At 47.2% G+C, this 12,311-nt stretch overlaps 1 protein-coding gene across 1 annotated transcript in view; it reads right to left on the minus strand.

Annotated features, from left to right (window-relative positions):
• The window catches only part of ANXA2 (annexin A2), a 44,442-nt gene extending 39,473 nt beyond the window's left edge, over positions 1-4,969 (minus strand). The window contains exon 1 of the mRNA XM_018054288.1: positions 4,845-4,969. The gene's annotated coding sequence lies outside the window, so the exon portion shown is untranslated. The remainder of the gene's footprint in view (positions 1-4,844) is intronic.

Here is a 12,311-nt window from a genome sequence, read left to right on the forward strand (position 1 = left end):
AACAGAACCTTTCTGAAGGCACCCAGTTTTCCCCTCGGTTTTTATGGTCTTGATTAATGTCTGAGTCACAAGCGCAAGTCATTCCCGAGAAATCCTGGAATTCTGCCCAGTGGCCTTGCTCAAACAGAGCAGGATGGACACAGCAGAACTTGCTCTGGCCTGTCCCTTTTGCTGCCTGATCTGAATCAATATTTGTTTGCTAACTTCAGACACAATGCAGCCGCGAGCTCTCAGAGCCTCTCAGTCAATCTTCTGATGCAGGGTTAGAGTAGGCGGAAAGAGACACGCAGAAGAATGATGTCACTTGGCTCCAAGCGCTCTCAGGGTTGAGAAATCAAGGTCTTCACATCTACAACTCAATTTCAGTGTTTTATGGCCCACATATTACATTTCCAGTGGGGCCGTGCTGCTTACAGTAAAAAGTCTACACAGCATTCAAGATTTTCCACACTCTGGACTCTACCTACTTTTCCTTAAATAAAGCACATGCATACACACACACACACACACACACACACACACACACGTACAAACACTCAGCACCAAAGTCTGATTGGACTGGTAATTCTCCAAACACACTCAGTGCTATTCCGTGACCTCCATGTCTGGGTTTTTCAAGTCCCCAGTACTGGGAATGCTCAATGTGGATCAGCTGACATCCTCATGCAACTTCAGGGTACAAAAACTACTGTTAACTTTCTCCTGCACCTCTCCCTGCTCCGGGTTCCTGTCTCTCTTGGCGTGTCTGTGAAGTATCAGAGCTGAGAGTATAAAGTCAGTCTTCCACTCTATTCGCCCCCAGGGTTTCCGTCTTACTCACTGCCATTTCCCTACAGGTCTGAGCATGAGTGCTCAGCACACTGGAGATATTCACTGACATTTTGGTATGTTTTACACACACTGGCTCTTTCCACATTTTGTCCTTTTCCCCTTCCTTTCCAATACACTCTCCTTTCTCAATTTTCTTTCTCTTCCTCAGACTGAATATCTCATATGCAGTTCTAGTTCCACACATAAAGAGCTGGAGGCATCAATTCCCAGCCTCTATTCACATCTTTGTAATGTCCAATAGATCCATTCCGGGGACAGACTCTTTCTCGTGATCTGCAGCTCTTCCCAACTCCCACAGCCCCTCATTTATACCTCATTTAGGCCCCCTGGGTCCTAGCTCTGTCCACAGGACAATGTGGAAAAGTAACCTCCATCTGCCATGGCAAGCAAAGTGGGAAAGGAGGCAGGAGGGAGTAAGGGTTTGCAAGTGGCCTTGGGACTCTGATTTCCTCCGGGCTGGGAGCTGGGTGTGGCAGGGAGACAAAGGGCAGGGCGTCCATGTGACAGGCACTCCCTTGACTCAGAACTTCCGCACCAAGCCTGGGAGGATAACTCAGACCACTTGTATGCTACTGACTTCTCTCTGACAAGACTGAACTAAGATGGTTTAAAAACCTTCAGGCTGTACCCTATGAGAGAGCTTTGGAGGTCATCTCAGTGGACCCACTGAGAAGGGCAAGCCTGGGCACCTCCTGACCCCTTCTGCTGACCTGCTCCCCAGCTAAGTAGATGGGGACCTCATCTGGCAACTGGAGGAGGAAAAAGAGACCTGACAGTGAATGAGTTGGGTAGGGGGGGATCTTTTATTTGGAGACTGCTGTCCTCTGATGTAGCCTACAATGAGAATAGGGTGTGGCACCAAGGGAGAAAAAAAAAAAGGAGGTGGATTCCAGTACGCAAAAAAAAAAAAAAAAAAAAGAGTATTCCATTTCTGTTCTTACAGTCAAATCCAGAAGGCAGGTTAAGTCATGATATCCTGCAACAACACTTTGCCTAGGAGGTTAAACATGAAGCTCAGGTCTGTGGAACAGCTGGATTAAAGAGGAAATGAGCCCCAATCAAGTTTGGAAGCTAATATTAATTTGGGAAAACGTAAAGTTCACAATTAATTACTGCCTATACAATTCACTCATTTTTGTTTTTCTCCTCACTAGATTTAAAACCTAAAGAGCAGAGTGGTGCTCTTTTTCGGCGGGGGGGGGGTGGGGGGGGGTGGGGGGGTGGTGTTCTGTTTTGTTCACTGCTGTATCCCCAAGTGCTTATACTAGCAAGTAGAATATGAAGTGAAAATGAAGTGTTAGTTGCTCAGTCATGTCCTACTCTTTGCGACCCCATGTACTGTAGCCCACCAGGCTCCTCTGTCCATGGGATTCTTCAGGCAAGAATAGTGGAGTGGGTTGCCATTTCCTTCTCCAGGGGATCTTCCTGACCTAGGGATTGAACTCAGTTCTCCTGCATTGCAGGCAGAGTCTTTACCATCTGAGCCACCAGGGAACACAGTAGATGGAACATCTGAGTGGAACATAGTAGACGCTTAATAAATACTGTCGAATAAAGAGGTGTTTAAGGCAGCCCAGGAGAGCCTGGGATGTTCATCTGGCACACCCACCCTCAGTTCGTAAGAAATGCCTCAGCAGGCCCACAGCCCCACACAAAGGAAGGACAAAGGCCAGATTCTAGGCCCATCGGTGCAGGAAGAGCCTACAAACCCCAAAATCAATAACAATGTAGGAGGATATCTACCTTGCCAGGAAAAATACTTAAATTAGAAATCAGTCAGGAAACTAACGGCCATGACTGTAGACATATCAATCGATACAGTATTTTTAATAGCTCAAAGACAGAGGATGTTAAATATTGACACCCCAGTCCCAAACCAAGTTCATGATCAAAGCCAGTGAGTCAGCAGTATTTCCTGGGCATTTACAACAGGCAAGCCGTTTGGCACTACAGGAAATCACAAAATCCAGGCAGTCCTCCAATCATAAAACTCCAACTAAAAAAATTTAGTTTGATGGTCACACCCTTCCATGGCAGATGCAATTTATTTCTGGGGAAAGCCTTGACTTAAGCTTTGAGATAACAGACGGAGTTAGAAGGGAGGAGAGTTCCACAGGCAGCAGTCTTAACACCCCTGACCAGTAAGGACACTGAACCTGGCCTCATGTGAGATCTTCCTTCACACTGCCTGGGTATTATGTGGTCCTCTCATTCCATGGCCTCAAATATTATAAATTAAAATGCTTAGGTTCAAAAAGGTGCCTTGCTATTTTTTAAATAACACAACTCCCCTGAGTTGCTAAGGATTTTAGGACCACCAACCTTCCTAATACTGAATATTAACAAATACGGATTCAGTCTGCTACTCTCCAGCTGGGTAGGTATAGTAAGTACAGTGAAGGAGGAGGAATGGGAGGAATGCATCAGAACTGGATAAGCATGGTCAGGCTTTTGCAATATGTCAGGGAGGAGGATCTCCAAGGAGGCAAGAGGAATACAGAGAAAAGTAGAGATGGTGATAAGGACATAATTACAATTACAATAATGTGATCAAGGCCAGCATTAAAACTAAGAAGACTTCCAGTAAAATATTTCAGTGATTTTTTTTCTTCTTACCTACACATCTTGCCTCCCACTTCCCACCACTCCGAACCCCCAAGCTGGGCCTGTACAATCAGTACTTTCTATGGAAGTGCCTTCTACAACATTGCTTCAGTGCGACAGTGCCTTCTACATTCCAAATGACCAAGGTCCAGACAGGCACAATATGGTACATTTTGGATAGAACCTAGCAAAAGTCAGTATGAGCTCAAAGGTCCAGAACCCTGGACTCCATGACCTTATGGTTCTGGATAAAGACCCAGTAAGTCCCTATGAGGGTACTGCTCTTTTATACACAAATTGAGAATACCTTCCAATAGCTTTAAAATGGCAAACCATAATACAAAAAGAATGATACTGCTTTGGTATGACACAATGCTTTCAGGGTGCTCTACAAATTTATTTTTGAATGAACATGTTTTGGAACCTTTGATAATATCCCTCAGGGGCAATTCTTAAACCACTTTCATCCATAAGGAAACAGATGCCCACTTCCCACCGTCTTAACCGAGCCTTGATGGAAAACAGCCCTCCACGCCAGGCACTAGGGCCCATCTCACAGAGCTACAGGGAGAGGCCTAGGGGGCCACGCCCTGTTCTGTACCCTCTGCCTTTGACTCATTGAAGCATCAGCGCCAGTCAGTCAGTGACAACTCTACCCACAGAACCACGGGGGACACTTCCTTCCTGAAGCAAAAGTGGTCAGGCAAATTGGAAACTCTTCAGACACACGGAAATCAGAAATGCTTTCCTACAGGATAATCTAGACAAAGGAGAAGGAGCTGAGGTTCTTTCGTTCTGTTCTGTTCTATAGGGGCAGGAGGTCGCTGCTAAAAACCCCTACCCCTTATCATCCGTCCAGTTGCTTCCCTCTTGCTGGTTGGCACAAGTTCCACAAATGCACATTTGTTTCAAGTCAAGTTAACTTGCAACAGTTGGGGATCCCTTTCTAGATGGCCGTAAGGCTCGTGTTCAATGCAGAGGGTGCCGCACCCTCCGCTCTCCTCCCGACCCGGGGCTCCTAGGGTGACCACACCCAGCCCCCCGCATCGCCTGGCGCGTCTGGAATGTGGGGCCTCCCTCTGGCCCCCTCCCCGGCGCCACCTCGTCTGGCTTCCTACGTGCACTCGGGAGGGATGCCCAACCCCTCCTTCTGCCTTGCACCCCCCCATGCCGCAGCACACCCGGCGCCCCTCACTCCTGTCCAAACCTCCTCGCCACTAGGCAACCTCCCCGCCGAGCCCCTAGTGCAGACGATCCCTCCGGCCCTCTCCCGGGTCCCCGTCGCCAGAGCTTCTCTTTGCAAGGCTGACTCTTTCCCTGCCTCTCTGCACCGCGCCCCCCCCTACCCCGCCCCCGCTAGCTCGGCGGCCTCGGGCTGTAGCGGATGGGCGGGCGGGCGTCCCGCTTACCTGGGCTGGGCGCAGTGCGCTTTCAGCGTCCCCAGAATCTGAACAGAGCCGGCTGGCCTGGGTGGGGCTTTTATAGTCACCACATCCTCGCGGTGCACTAGAGGCCCGCCCCGCCCCGCCTTCCCTTGCCCCTTCCCCTGCTAGCACCCGGACTTGGGGGTGACTCACCCTTCCCGCCCCGCGCGCCCGCCAGGGCCGCCTCGCCCTGGAACATTCCCTGGGCCGCGCCAGTGGGAGTGGCCCCGCGCCCACTGCCGTACCCTCCGGTAAAGCGCTGCTGAGACTTCCCCGAGGCCTATTAGCGGCCTCTTTTTCCTCTTTCTCTGCTTCTCCAGCGCCACGTCGAGTTCTCAGCCCTGCCTCAGGTTCATATCAGTACAGTTGCAAGACTTTAGTCGACTATGAGGTTGGTTAAGTCATTTTATTTTTAAGGCTTTCGATGCAATGGAAGGAAGAATAGTTCCAAGAAACATAAATCGTGATTCCCCTGAGCTGGGCCGTTGGCATCCAGCCCCCGGTTACCGTCTGCAAACATATTAGCTTAACCTCTGACCGGCCATTCCCGGGAGGAGCGCTGGGACGGGGGAGTTCCGCAGTGTCCTGGCTGGCAAAGGATTCCTCCGCCTTGGGGCGCGTTGGTACACAGGAAGCCACTGTGGCTGTTGGTTAGGGGGTGGGAGGCCGAAGCCAGGAGCAAGATCCCACCCTCCAGCCCGGGGAGGCGCCCTTTTCCCAAACCTCCCGAGACGCCGGGCCTCCCGCGTGTCGGGCAGCTGTGCATGTCCTCCTGGCAGGCAGTCCCAGGCTGGGTGGGACCAGTGGCTTTGAACCTTGAGTTCCAACAAAGAAGTTCCTCCCTTCCGTCTTTCCTAACTGGCTTTTTTTTTTTTTCCCTCTCAACCTCAGCTTGCTGGCTTGGTTTTGCTATTTCTCGCTTGTTTGTTTGTTTTCATTCTCTGCTTCTATGAACCACCGTGGCAGTAAGCACGCAAATGTGATTTTGTGTGTGATTGTGAAAATACTGTACTCACACCTCAAAGTAGCCGGAAAGTTTTGCTAAGAATCCCAAAAATCTCGCTCTGCACCTCTGACTTCTTTCCTTTCACACACGTCACGTAGCTCTTTCACCTGATGCTTCTATCGAGTTTTAATCTCCTGTCTCGCTTAACGTCTGTTTTTACTTTCTAGTTGAGCGTCATTTCATTCCTGGGAATTAAGAAATGGCGAGGCCAAGAAATCATTGCCAAGCTCACAGTCAAGTCCAGACCACAAATGGGGTCTCTAACCACTCAGCCCAGAGCTCACTGTTACCCGTTTCTTCCACTCATAATGAAACATGATAGACACCGTCAGAAGGACAAATAGAAAATAAAGCAATTCTGTTGATACAATCTCTGATTTACATTTGTGTTCAGTTGCTAAGTCGTGTCTGCCTCTTTACCACCCCACCAACTGTAGTCCACCAGGCTCCTCTGTTAATGGGATTTTTAAGCAAGAATACTGGAGTGGGTTGCCATTTTCTTCTTCAGGGGTTCTTCCCCACCCAAAGATCAAACCTGCCTCTCCTTAATTGGCAGGCGGACTCTTTACCACTGAGCCATCAGGGAAGCCCATTTACCTTTCAGTTCAGCTCAGTTCAGTCCCTCAGTCGTGTCCGACTCTTTGCTACCCCATGAATCGCAGCATGCCAGGCCTCCCTGTCCATCACCAACTCCCGGAGTTTACCCAAACTCATGTCCATTGAGTCGGTGATGCTTTCCAGCCATCTCATCCTCTGTCGTCCCCTTCTCCTCCTGCCCCTAATCCTTCCCAGCATCAGAGTCTTTTCAAATGAGTCAACTCTTTGCATGAGGTGGCCAAAGTATTGGGAGTTTCAGCTTCAGCATCAGTCCTTCCAATGAACACCCAGGACTGGTCTGCTTTAGGATGGATTGGTTGGATCTCCTTGCAGTCCAAGGGACTCCCAAGAGTCTTCTCCAATACAGTTCAAAAGCATCAATTCTTCGGCGCTCAGCTTTCTTCACAGTCCAACTCTCACATCCATACATGACCACTGGAAAAACCATAGCCTTGACTAGATGGACCTTTGTTGGCAAAGTAATGTCTCTGCTTTTAAATATGCTATCTAGGTTGGTAATAACTTTCCCTCCAAGGAGTAAGTGTCTTTTAATTTCATGGCTGCAATCACCATCTGCAGTGATTATGGAGCTCCCAAAAATAAAGTCTGACACTGTTTTCACTGTTTCCGCATCTATTTCCCATGAAGTGATGGGACCAGATTCCATGATCTTAGTTTTCTGAGTGTTGAGCTTTAAGCCAACTTTTTCACTCTCCTCTTATAGCTCCTCAATTCAGGCTGAAAGCTTTACAACCAGAAATTGTGTTTTTCTGCCTAATCCCTGAATATTTTGGAACAGAAGGAGAACACAGACTGACAATAATGGTGGGCTGGATCCTGTCTCCCTTCTGTTCTCCCGGCTGGTTGCACAGCCTCTGATTCCCAGTTGTGTTGTGATAGGCACTCTACAGAAGATAAGATTTAATTCAAATCATGTGGAGTACCTAGGAGCCAAGTATCCACAAGAATGCTTTTGCTTATCCAGGGCATCTAGCAAATCCAAACATACAGATCTGTTAAATAGCCAGAGTCAGCTTCATACTACAGAACTTCACACTGGTGTTTTCATAAGAGGAAGCTGTTGCAGGTCATGGATTGCTCTTTCTGAGGAATGTGGGGCCAGTTCTGCCAGTTGAAATGAGCCTTTGAAACTCTGTGCAAAGATCCTTTTTTCTTTCTTTTCCCCCCATGGTTGGAAGAATGTTTACAACAACAAATCTCAGATTATGTCTCTGCTGCTGTGCATTCTGTCCTCCAAAGCCTTGACTTTATTTTGTTCACGCTTCATCTGCTGTACCTCAGCACTACTAACTGTGCCGAGCTAGCTCCAGTACTCTTGCCTGGAAAATCCCATGGACGGAGAAGCCTGGTAGGCTGCAGTCCATGGGGTCACTGAGTCAGACATGACTGAGTGACTTCACTTTCACTTTTCACTTTCATGCATTGGAGAAGGAAATGGCAACCCACTCCAGTGTTCTTGCCTGGAGAATCCCAGGGACGGGGGGAGGGGGGGGCTGTGGGGGGGGAGGCCTGGTGGGCTGCTGTCTATGGGATCACACAGAGTTGAACACGAATGATGTGACTTAGCAGCAGCAGCAGCAGTGACAGGCCGGAGAAGGCAGTGGCAACCCACTCCAGCACTCTTGCCTGGAAAATCCCATAGGTGGAGGAGCCTGGTAGGCTGCAGTCCATAGGGTCACTAAGAGTCAGACATGACTAAGCGGCTTCACTTTCACTTTTCACTTTGCCTGGAGAATCCCAAGGATGGGGTAGCCTAGTGGGCTGCAGGCTATGGGGTCACACAGAGTCAGACACGACTGAAGCAACTTAGCAGCTGCAACAGCTGCAGCAGCAGCAGTGGTAGGCACTCACTAAAACTTAGCAAACAATAGAATTATTCACCCAATAATAGAATGTTAGAGCAGAGAGGGGCCTTAACAGGCTTCTTATCCAGTCCTTGATTTTTATAGATGTAGAAACTGGAGCCCAAATAAAGTCTCCTGCCCAGTCCAGAGATGGAAAAATGCACTCAAGTTACTTATTGCAGTTTAACAAATTACCACCAAAACTTAGTGGTTCAAACATAAATAAAACCGTTTACTCATGATTTTGCAATGTGGACAGGACTCGGGGACAGCTAGTCTCTTCTCAGTAATGTTGGGTGGGGCTGCTCAACTGGGGTTGCAGGATGGAAAGGCATTTCACTCATTTGTCTGATGCCTCCACTGGGGTTGCTGGACTGCCTGGGAGCAGGCTGGATCTCTTTGTCCTTTGGACTGTCATCTGCCAGGTCCTCCTCTACACCAGGATAGTAAGGGCAGCCGGCTCTCAACAAGCAAAAGCTGGAGCTGCCAGGCCTCTTAGCTTGTGGGCTACCCTAAAACAGCCTGGATTGGTTTTGTGGGCTGTAGTTTGCTGATCTTCACTTTAATCTGTCATCTGATCGGTCTTTGGCTTTGCCTTCTGGCCTCTTGATTCCACTCTCTGAGATGTCTTTCCTTTCCCTTAAGAATGGTCCATATTTGTTCCAATCTGCGTCGTTAGTAGAGACTCGAAGGCCCAGAAACTTCTTTTCCTTTTTGAACTGTTTCTGTGTCCAACCTGGCAGTCCTTTCATTAACATAATTATCTTTAAAATTCTGTGGGCTTTCTATACATCTTATTGAGGTTCCTTCTGTGCTCCAAAATTTATATCCGATGGAATTTTTCTCAAAACTTTTGAGGAATTTCTGTAAATTTTAATGAGGCTTAACATCCAAATGTTCCAAAATTCACATTGATTATTCATATTGATTATCCTTTCTAAAAAAGATCTGAGTTTGTCAAGCTGGAACAATGCACTTAAGATTCTCAGAAGCCCTGAGATGGCCTTCAAAGTACCACATTAAATCTTTCTGGAATCTTAAAAATAAATAAAAGGGACTTCTCTGGTGGTGCAGTGGATGGGAATCTGCCTGCCAATGCAGGGAATCTGGGTTCCATTCCTGGTCTGGGAAGGTCCTTCATGCCTGGAGCAGCTAAGCCTGTGCACCATAACTCCTTAGCTTACACTCTAGAGCCTCGGAGCCGCAACTACTGAGCCTGCAAACCACAAGTACTGAAGCCTGTGCTGTGCAACAGGAAAAGCCACTGCAAGGAAGCCCCCACTTGTCACAACTAGGGAAAGACTGTGCAAAGCAACAAAGATCCAGTGAAGTAAAAAATAAATTTTTTTGAAAAAAAATTAAAAAAAAAAAAAAGATTTTGCAACCACACATGATTTGATCTTTATCCTGGGGCCATTTCTTATTTTCCAAATCTTTCTTCGGCTAGAATTCTGCTTAAAAACCAAACGTATGTTTACTTAGTACTTTTTTTTTCTTTTTCACTTTATCATACACAGCTAAAAGAAGACCACTGGCATTTTCAGCATTCTGCCTGGAAATCTCCTTGGCTAGATTCATAAGTTCATTAGGCACATTTTCTATCACTTGTGTTACCACAGGCAACAGTAACATTAAACATTCTGCCAACACATAACCTGGGCTGCCTTTTTTCCAATCTTCCATGGCAATTTCCTTACCACTTTTCCAAGCTCCAGTAACAGTCTTCTCTCTAGTTACCGTCTGGAAGTAGAGTCCATGTCACACATTTTAGGTTTTTCCTACAGCAACACTTCATGTCCACATTCTAATTTCTGTTTCAGTCTCCTGTTACTAGGAAATAAGCCCACTTCCAAATATCAGAAACTTAGAACAGCAACAAATGTATTTGTTCCAATTCTATGAAGGGCACAGTTCATGGAATCAGCTCATCTCTGGTCTATTTAGTGTTGTTTGCTGCTGCTAAGTCACTTCAGTCCTGTCTGACTCTGTGCAACCTCATAGACAGCAGCCCACCAGGCCTCCCCCCCCCCCCCCCCGCCCCGTCCCTGGGATTCTCCAGGCAAGAACACTGGAGTGGGTTGCCATTTCCTTCTCCAATGCATGAAAGTGAAAAGTGAAAGGGAAGTCGCTCAGTCGTGTCTGACCCTTAGCATGGACTGCAGCCTATCAGGCTTCTCCATCCATGGGATTTTCCAGGCAAGAATACTGGAGTTGTTTAGGGAGACTCAAATGAAGGTGGAAGATCCATAAGGGCCTCCCTCCAGCAGAGTAGTTATTGACCTTCAAAGGAGTGAAAGTGGAAGCTACCAGGCCCAGAAGTGAAACAGTGGCACTTCCCTGCATCCCATTGATCAAGGGAAGTGATATAACCCAGATTCAAGGTAAGGGGAAATAATTTCCACCTTTTCATAAAGGGAGTGATATATGTTTCAGTTCAGTTCAGTCGCTCAGTTGTGTCCGACTCTTTGTGACCCCATGAATCGCAGCACGCCAGGCCTCCCTGTCCATCACCAACTCCCAGAGTTCACTCAGACTCACGTCCATCGAGTCAGTGATGCCCATCCAGCCATCTCATCCTCGGTCTCCCTCTTCTCCTCCTGCCCCCAATCCCTCCCAGCATCAGAGTCTTTTCCAATGAGTCAACTCTTGGCATGAGGTGGCCAAAGTACTGGAGCTTCAGCGTTAGCATCATTCCTTCCAAAGAAATCCCAGGGTTGATCTCCTTCAGAATGGACTGGTTGGATCTCCTTGCAATCCAAAGGACTCTCAAGAGTCTTCTCCAACACCACAGTTCAAAAGCATCAATTCTTTGGCGTTCAGCTTTCTTCACAGTCCAACTCTCACATCCATACATGACCACTGGAAAAACCATAGCCTTGACTAGACGGACCTTAGTCGGCAAAGTAATGTCTCTGCTTTTGAATATGCTGTCTAGGTTGGTCATAACTTTTCTTCCAAGGAGTAAGCGTCTTTTAATTTCATGGCTGCAATCACCATCTGCAGTGATTTTGGAGCCCCAAAAAATAAAGTCTGACACTGTTTCCACTGTTTTTCCATCTATTTCACATGGAGTGATGGGACCGGATGCCATGATCTTCGTTTTCTGAATGTTGAGCTTTAAGCCAACTTTTTCACTCTCCTCTTTCACTTTCATCAAGAGGCCCTTTAGTTCCTCTTCACTTTCTGTCATAAGGGTGGTGTCATCTGCATATCTGAGGTTATTGATATTTCTCCCGGCAGTCTTGATTCTAGCTTGTGCTTCTTCCAGTCCAGCGTTTCTCATAATGTACTCTGCATATAAGTTAAATAAGCAGGGTGACAATATACAGCCTTGATGTATTCCTTTTCCTATTTGCAACCAGTCTGTTGTTCCATGTCCGGTTCTAACTATTACTTCCTGACCTGCATACAGATTTCTCAAGAGGCAGGTTAGGTGGTCTGGTATTCCCATCTCTTTCAGGATTTTGCACAGTTTATTGTGATCCACACAGTCAAAGGCTTTGGCATAGTCAATAAAGCAGAAATAGATGTTTTTTGGAACTCTCTTGCTTTTTCCATGATCTAGCAGATGTTGGCAATTTGATCTCTGGTTCCTCTGCCTTTTCTAAAACCAGCGTGAACATCAGGAAGTTCACGGTTCACGTATTGCTGAAGCCTGTCTTGGAGAATTTTGAGCATTACTTTACTAGTGTGTGAGATGAGTGCAATTGTGCGGTAGTTTGAGCATTCTTTGGCATTGCCTTTCTTTGGGATTGGAATGAAAACTGACCTTTTCCAGTCCTGTGGCCACTGCTGAGTTTTCCCAATTTGCTGGCATATTGACTGCAGCACTTTCACAGCATCATCTTTCAGGATTTGTAATAGCTCTACTGGATGAGTGAAAGAAATTGTTGGCAACCACTTTTGCACACAATCCACCACAATCCTTAAACTAGTAAGTGGCAGAACTAAATCCACTGCTTTTTCCAACATACCATCTCTCTC

This window comes from Capra hircus, chromosome 10 (assembly GCF_001704415.2).
Source record: "Capra hircus breed San Clemente chromosome 10, ASM170441v1, whole genome shotgun sequence".
Classification (NCBI taxonomy): Eukaryota; Metazoa; Chordata; class Mammalia; order Artiodactyla; family Bovidae; genus Capra; species Capra hircus.